This window comes from Chelonoidis abingdonii, chromosome 17, assembly GCF_003597395.2.
Source record: "Chelonoidis abingdonii isolate Lonesome George chromosome 17, CheloAbing_2.0, whole genome shotgun sequence".
Classification (NCBI taxonomy): Eukaryota; Metazoa; Chordata; order Testudines; family Testudinidae; genus Chelonoidis; species Chelonoidis abingdonii.
Window position 1 is genome coordinate 8,748,922 of NC_133785.1, and position 8,833 is coordinate 8,757,754.

Here is an 8,833-nt window from a genome sequence, read left to right on the forward strand (position 1 = left end):
CCACAGGCTGCTTGCATGTGTGGCATAGAGTCCCCCACTAAGGGGCAGCTCAGTGGCACAACTCAGAATCCCTCACCCCCCATTTGCCCTGTCTCTTTGAGGGGGCTGATTCCTAAGTTGCAAAGGGAGCAGCAGGTGGCTCCTCCCCTCATGTGGGCCCTTTGGTGCAGCCTGCACCTGTGTACTGGGGGGGCCAGAACTGGAGGGTCTGGGGGCAGGGAAGGCTGCTCAGATCCTGGTTGAGTGGACAAAGTGAGCCATGGTCTCCTCGGCGATTGCCTCCTCGCCTTTCCTCCTGGCTCTGGAACAAAAGAGGGAGGGAGTGAAAAGGATGGAAAGGGCAGGTGGGAAGGGATTGAATGGGAAAGAAAAGAGGTTTGAAGGGGAAAAGGGCAGCAGGAGATGTACCCCAGCAGCCCGTGACTCACACCTGTTCTCCACTTCTTCTATGGTGTCCAGCAGGGGGACGTTGTGCATCTCTGGCAGGAAGCAGGCGGCGATGCCGGACACGACGGGAGCCACCCCAAATATCACCAGCGGCAGAAAGGGAAATTGCTGCCCGGCCACCAGCACCACCGGGGCCACCATGCCGCCCAGACGAGCCATCACGGTGGTGAAGCCAGTTCCTGTCTGCCTGCCAGACACAGCGCACTGTGAGAGATAACAATAACAGCACGCCCCGCACAGAGATGGAGCCACCTCTGGGATGGAGCACAGGGGCTGTTGTTACAGGGAGCCCTTGCCCGACGCTGAGGCAGCCACCTCTGGGGTGGGGCACAGGGGCTGTTTATACAGAGATCCCTCACTAAGTGCTGAGTTGCAGCCGCCCCTGGGGAGGGGCGCAGGGGCTGTTTATACAATCACAGAGATGGGGAATCCCAGTCCTGATTTTACCTGACAGCAGTTGGGAAGAGCTCTCCCCCATACAGCTAGGAGCAGACAGAGGAGGCAGCCAGGCATCCTTTTCCCAGCACCGCCAGAGCCAGTCGCACCATCAGCATCTCTGGAGAGGGAAGAGATGGGGATGTGAAACTGGCCTTCCCAGAGATCACAAAGCCCAGTGCACATTTTAGTCACTGCAGTCCCACATCACAGCTGTCACATGAGCCATGTAAAGTATCATGGCACCATTTCACCATGGGGAAACTGAGGCATGGGGCTGCACGGGTGAAGTGGCTTGTCAAGACAGAGCCATGAATAAAATCCAGGAGTGCTGACTCCCAGCTGCCCACCCTGTTCCAATCACCAGACCCCACTCCCCTTCCAGGACTGGGGATAGAACCCAGGAATCCCGACTCCCAGCCCCACTCTCCCACTCTAACCCCCGAGCCGTCTCTCCTGAAGATCATGGGACAGGAGACTCTTGGCAGAGCCATGTCACAAGGGCTTCCCCCACTTCCTAGCTCAGTGGGACCAACCTGGCTCCCATCACTGCTGGAGGTTGAGTGGGCTGAGAACCTAGAGTTCAGGGGGCTCCTTACCTCTGGGGACAGGGATGTTCCCCAGGAGAAAGACACCGGCCAGGATGAGGGAGCTGGCCTGGATGGCTCGGCGTCCAAAGTAGCTCAGGGCCAGGGCACAGGCCATCTTGGCCAGGATGTCAATGGCCCTGAAGAACGTCTGCACCAGGAAGATGTCCAGGCCAAAGGCCGGCAGGTCCATGGAGAGCCCGAAGTAAGCCAAGTTGGTAGAGAAGCTGCTGAGCAGAGCGGAGATGAGTCAGAGGGCAGGACTCACAGGTGACATGGAGAGCTCAGCGAGGTTGTGACACAAGGGGTATAAACAACCCATCCATCCTCCTAGATACATCTGGGTCCGTCTCTCCTGCCGTCCATCCTCACAGATGTGTCCCTCTGTCCATCCTTCCACCCCTCCTCAGAGATTTAGTTGTGTCCATCCATCTATCTACCCATCCTCGCAGAGGTATCTGAGTCTCTCAGACACTCCATCCCCTCCTTAGATCCAGGAAGATATATCTGTGTCCATCCATCCTCATTACTAAATCCTGACTATCCTGACGCTGGACTATCTGTCCATCTCTCCCTCTCCACATGGATCCTCTTCTCCTTTTCTGTCTGTCACCACAGCTGACCTTCTATCCAGTTCCAACCCTACCCCTCCACCCAGCACCATCTAGCTGTGCCCCAATAGGTATCCTTATCCCGCGGCGAACATATGTCTCTGACCATCCCCTCTGGGGAGTGGGAGGATCACTCGCTGATGCTGGAGGCTCTGAGCTGCAGGCTGGCTGGGCAGAGGGCCCTTACCTGACACTCATGAGGCAGCAGGAGATGCGTCTCGTGGCTGGTGTGTGGAAGAGGCAAAGGCAGGAGCAGGTGTTTTTCCCAGTGGGGCTGCCGCCGACCTTCTCCAACATCTAGGAGAGAGAAGGTGGCTCAGCAGTGCCCTGGCCGCTCAGGGCCCCAGGCGAGGAGGAGGCTGGGCACTGACTTGCCCCTTCCCTTGGCCCCACTGGCCCAGCCCAGGACCTAGCCAGCCCCAGAGCCCCACCCCCCATCTTGCCCTAACTGGGACCCTCGCAGGGCTGAGGCTGGGGGGCAGGAGCTCAGCACGAGACCTCAATCATGGCTTCTGTCCTTGGTGTCTGCCCTGGGAACCTGGCCACTGGGAGAGGGTAACGGGGAGGAGGGCAAATCCCAGCCCTGAATGTTGGGAGAGAGCCAGCACCAGAGCAACAGATTGAGGGAGGGTTGGATGGGTGTGTGTGGGGAGGGAGGGAGGGATGGGTGTGTGTGGGGAGGAAGGGAGGATATGTGTGTGTGGGTAAGGAGGAATGGATAGATGTGTGTGGGGAGGGAGGAAGAGAGGGAGGGACAGGTGTGTGTGTGTGAGAGATGGATGGGTGTTTGCGGTGACAAAGGGATGGATGGATGTGTGTGGGAGGAAGAGATGGATGGTGTGTATGGGAGGGATGAGCGGGTGTGTGTGAGAGGCAAAGATGGATGGGTGTATGTAGGAATGAAAGGATGCATGATTGTGTGTGGGGTGAAAGAGATGGATGGGTGTGCATGGGGAGGGAGGGACAGAGGGATGGACGGATGTGCGGGAGAGAGGGATGGAAGGATGGATGGGTGTGTGAGAAGGGAGGGATATGTTTGGGGAGGGACAGAGGAGGGGTGCGTGTGGATAAGGAGGGATGGATTGGTGTGTGGGGGGATGGAGGGGTGAACAGGTGTGGGGGGGGCAAAGGGATGGACGGATGTGTGTGGGGAGGGAGGAATGGATGGATATGTTTGGGGAGGGATGGAGGACGGGTGTGTGTGGGGATGGAGGGATGGATGGATTTGTGTGGGGAGGGAGGGATGGACGAGTGTGTGCTGGGCAGGACGGAGGACTGGTGTGTGTGGATAAGGAGGGATGGAGGGTGGGTGTGGGGATGGAGGGATGGGCGGATGTGTGTGGGGAGCGATGGATGGATGGATATGTTTGGGGAGGGATGAAGAACGGGTGTGTGTGGGGAGGGAGGGATGGACGGATGTGTGTGGGGAGCGATGGATGGATGGATATGGTTGGGGAGGGATGGAGGACGGGTGTGTGTGGATAAGGAGGGATGGACGGGTGTGTGTGGGGATGGAGGGATGGGTGTGGGGGGGGGTGGGATGGACGGATGTGTGTGGGGAGGGATGGAGGACAGGTGTGTATGGGGAGGGAGGGACGGACACGTGAGTGTGCACAGAACTGGATGGTTGGAGAGATTAAGCCCTTTCAACCCTAGACTGGATCAGGGCCCTCGCCCCATGTGATGTGCGCCTCTTGCCCTCATTCCTTTGCCCCCCCAGCTCCATGGCCCACAAAGGAACTTCTACCCACCTCACTGCCCCCACTGTGTTTGGGGGGCGGGGGGCTCCTCTCTGGACAAGATCCTGCCCCCTTTCGGCTTTCCCAGTTCCCAGTGCCATGCAGGCAAAGAGATTTGCCAGGTGCCAACCCTGCTGGGGCTTCCCCAAGGACCTCCCACTCCCTCGCCAGGGCCAGCCCCAGCTGGGTATCAGGGCTGGGACATGCTGTGACCCCCTAGGGGTTAAAGGGCATCATCTCACCTCCAGGGAGATGCTGTCCTCACCCAGCTGCTTCCGGTTGATCCGGGCCACCCGTTTCAGGTTGGTCAGCGCCATTGCAGGCCTGTGGTTGACTATGAGCCAGCGTGCAGACTCTGGGATCCACCTGGGGAGGGGAAGAGCCGGGACGCCACTCAGACAGGGCTGATCCCTGGGGGATCTCAAAGCACTTTTCTGTCATTTCTTCAGCCCCCTGTTTTATGGAGGGGGGAACTGAGGCATGGGGGGATGTGATTTCCCCCCACCAAGGTCACAGAGTTAACCTGTGGCCAGGCTGGGAACAGAAGACAGTCCTCTCCCCTGCTCTCACCACTGGACCCCACTCCCCTCTCAAAGCAAAAAGTAGGACCCAGGAGTCCTGGCTCCCAGCTCCCTGCTCTCACCACTGGACCCCACTCCCCTCTCAAAGCAAAAAGTAGGACCCAGGAGTCCTGGCTCCCAGCTCCCTGCTCTCACCACTGGACCCCACTCCTCTCCAAGGCCCTTCTGGGGATGGGGGACTCACCAGGCACAGAGGAAGAAGATGAAGAAGGGGGTGGAAATGGCCAGCTCCAGCCAGCACCAGTCCCGGATGCCGTAGGCCAGGCCAGCCAGCACCACCTGGCCTGCCGTGCTGCAGTAACTCAGCCATGTCACCACCAGGGCGCGGGACTTGGTGGGGACCCATTCCAGACCTGGGCAGGGGCAGATGGATGCAACAACTGAGCTGGGGGGTGACTCCTGAGCTCCTTTCTCAGTCCAAGCCCCTCCCCACGCCCATCACTCATGGGCCTCTGCCCAGACCAGCCTTGGGGATGGTCCTTTCAGCTTCCCCACTCAAGCCTCCCACAGTTAGGGCCAGCCGAGATATTCCTGCTAGGAACTGAGTTGAGACACAGCAAAGTCATTGCGTGCTATACAATGCGACACTGGATGGGGAAAGTCCCTGGGTGTCATTAACCTGGATTGGAGTTGGTGCCCCCATGGGGAAGGCCCCCATACCCTATTCCTCACCATCTTAGGCTATCCAGTCCCTCCGCTTTGGGGCTGGATTGGAGCCAGTGCCCATTGGTGAGGAAAGGCCTCATATCCCATCCCCCAAAGCCAGCCAGCCCCAACTCTAGGGCCAGATTGGAGACGGTGCCCAGTGGAGCAGAAAGCTCCATATTTTATCCCCCACAAGCCAGTTGGTCCCCCTGCCCTGGGGCTGGATTGTAGCTGGCGCACCCTAGAGGGGGAAGGCCCTGTCCTATTCCCCCTTCCTTGAGGATACTCACAGAGGCAGATGTAATTGAGGAGGAAGCTAGACAGACCAACCCCGCTCAGCAGGCGGAAGGCGCAGTAGGTGAGGAAGTCTGAGGACAAGGCAGCCGCTGTTCCCATAACAGCCACCAACAGCAGAGAACACAGCAGGATGACTCGCTGCCCAAACCTGCATCACAGGGGGGAGCGTCCAGGGTGAGATCCCAGAGGGAGCAACACAGCTCTCATATGTCAGACCGTTCACCTGCGGTACTCACTGCCACAGGATACTGCAGCACTCCATCAGGCGTCTCTGATTGTTTGGAGCCAGTAACTGGCAGATGATAATCACTGATCAACAGTAACTGCCCCAGCTCACTGATCATTACTGGTAAATAACTGATCATCGAAACAAGTGGCCAGCACTTGATCATTGTTCATTGATAGCCGGTAACTTGTAACTGACCGAGCTTGGCTGTACACCCAATGCCCTGGCATTTCTCGTTCTGTCTGCAACATGATAACCTTTGAGTGCTGTGTCTGATCCAGCCCAGAATTTCAGGGAACGTTCCAGGCACCAATTTTGCTAAAACCAGGGGTGGGCAAACTACAGCCTCAGGGCCACATTCGGATCTTCAGACGTTTTAATCCATCCCTCAAGCTCCTGCCAGACGTTTTAATCCATCCCTTACCCAGCTCCCAGAAGCAATGGCATGTCCCTTCTCCGGCTCCTATGCATAGGGACAGCCAGGGGGCTCTGCACGCTGCCCACGCCCCAAGCATGGTCCCTGCAGCTCCTGTTGGCTGGGAACCGCGGCCAACAGGAGCTGCAGGGGCAGCGCCTGCGGACAGGACAACACTCAGAGAAGCCTGCCTGCGCCTCCACGTAGGAGCCAGAGTGGGGACATGACACTGCTTCTGGGAACTGCTTGAGGTAAGCACTGCCCAGAGCCTGCCCCCCTGCCCCTCTCCCGGGCCCCAATCCCCTGCCCCAGCCCTGATCACTCTCTCGGCCTCCAAACCCCTCAGTCCTAGCCCAGAGCACCCTCCTGCACCCCCAACACTCATCCCCAGCCCCACCCCAGAGCCCGCACCCCCAGCCAGAGCCCTCACCCTCTCTCACACCTGCCCCAGCCTGGAGCTCCCTCCCGCACCCTGCACTCCTCCTTTCTGGCCCCACCGAGAGCCCACACCCCCAGCCAGAGCCCTCACCCTCTCTCACACCCCAAGCCCCAATTTTGTGAGCATTCATGGCCTGCCATACAATTTCTATTCTCAGATGTGGCCCTCGGGACAAAAGGTTTGCCCACCCCTGGCTAAAACAGCTATGGGGAATTTGGGCACAACTGGAAGAGGGAAATGGATGGTATCCGGACCCCCAGCAGCACTTTAGCAGAGCCACAGCTTCAAGCACCCGAGAACAAAAAACTGGCTGAGGGCACCAATGAATGCACTAGCAGCATGACAACACTCCATCTCAGCTCTGCCCATCCTCCCAACAGAGTGCGTGTGTGGGGGAATGACATCTCCCAGACAAATAACAATGGGGGGAGGGTACATGGGGGGAAGAGGGTGTGCCCACAGCCCCTGGCACTGGGGGACAATGGGTGACCCTGGCATGCGAGAGGTGGTAGGGGGCTTGCAGCAAGTCCCTGAACTAGAAGGGGCTGGATGCAGCAGAGGGAGCTGTGCAGGGGATGGAGGGATGCACGGTGTGTACAAGTGCTAGGCCAACAGAAGCAGCAAAGCGTGGGACCCCCTTGTTAATAACCAGCCCTTGCTAACACCTGTTGGCTGAGTGCTGAGTGCCGATCAGTGACGGACTTGCCTTCGCTGACAGCTGGAGTTAACAGGCAGTGCTGGAGAACTGAGCATCAATAACCAGCCAGCAACAAGTGAGGAGCAAACTACTCGCAAGTGTAGGGTACATCTGGGAGTGTTTCCATGCATCATGGAATGACCTAACATTGGACCATGTGTCTGAGCCAGGGCGGCAGGGGTGTGGGGACATTGGGCTGGATGGGCCCATTGGTCTGATCCGGGGGGATGGGGTAGAGGGGATACCAGGCTGGATGGGCCCATTGGTCTGAGCCAGGGGAGCAGAGAGAGGGGATCTGATCCAGGATTGGGGATGTTAGTTTCAGGGGGACACCCCCCATCACCCACCTGTCGAAGAAGACTCCGAAAAGGAGGCCTCCAAGCAGCACCCCTGCCATGAACAGCATCTGTGCCAGTGCCGGGAGGGGGCCCAGATCCCACACCAGATCCCACTGGCAGACAGACAGACAATCAGTGCCCACTGAGACGGGGTATGGTGCCTCCAGGGGCCCCCTTCCAGTCAGTGGCTGGACCTGAGGGACTGGAAGTCCATAGCCATGTATCTCCCAGCACCCAACCTTCTCCCACACCCTTCTCTGGACCCCTCCGCATCCTCTCTCTCCCCTACCGTCCTCCCAGTTCCTGCTCCTCTTCATCCCCCACCTCCCCATCCCCTCTCCCCCCACAATCCCCACTCTATCCCCTCCCCCTCATTGGGTCCCTCCTCCTTCCCCCCACCTCATGTTTCTGCTTTGGGGCAGCAGGGAAGAAGGGGGGCTATCAGCCATACCTCAGTGACGATGTTGGAGGAGAAGGTGCTGCAGTCGTAGTACCACCCGTCCTGGCAGGGCTCTGTCTCGCCTGCCCTGCCCAGCGAACCGTTGGGTCTTGGATGCTGCCCATGGGTGCCCATCAAGTGACAGAGCCACTCTGGGCTCGGGACCAGGGAGAGCCCCCCATGAGCTGCAGTGGTGTTGCCCACCCAGCTGGCATTGGTACCTGGTGGCAGAGGGCAGCACTGGTGCTCAGGGGAGGCGGCACTGAAGTTCTGCACCAGGTTGTGGCTGGCAATGAGGAGGGCAGGCCCGGTGAGCAGCAGGACACAGAGGAGCTGGAAGGGACCTGCACTGCCCATTTTCTCCAGGAGGTCTCCAAAGGCCATGGCTGGGGGATGGCAAGGGACACCAAATGATGGGGGAGATGGGCACAAGCCCCTCCTGGGGTGACTGGAGGGAGAGACGGGCACCTCAAGGGAGAGACAGTGACCAGCACCTGCAGGGAGAGATGGGCACAGGTTCCCTTAAAGAGCAGCTCTTCCCAGCTCCTGGCTGCCTTATATACCGAGCAGAGGGGAAGGTGGGGAGGGGGGTTAACGATTGACTCCTGCCACGTTATGCTGCTAACCCAGAGTGCCCTCCCCTCTTCTCCCCACAATTAGAGGCAGCTGCTAACAAGGAAGAGGTTGGCATGGAGGCAGGGGGAAGTAGGCACTGGAGACTGGGAACTGAGATCCAGGGCTGGAATTGAAGAGAGAAGGCTGGTGCCAGACTGGGCACAGGCACTGCGGACTGGACACTGCCTCAGCCATGGCACTGGGGACCAGGCACTGCCTCTGCCCTGGCACTGGGGACCGGGCACTGGTTCTGCCCCAGGCACTGGAGAGCAGACACTGGCACTGCCCCCAGCACTGGCTCATCCCCCAGCAAGCCGGCACT

At 59.1% G+C, this 8,833-nt stretch overlaps 1 pseudogene; it reads right to left on the bottom strand.

Moving 5' to 3' along the window:
• Positions 1 to 228: 228 nt before the first annotated feature.
• On the bottom strand, positions 229 to 8,280 carry LOC116836196 (solute carrier family 22 member 6-like; annotated as a pseudogene).
• Positions 8,281 to 8,833: the final 553 nt, after the last annotated feature.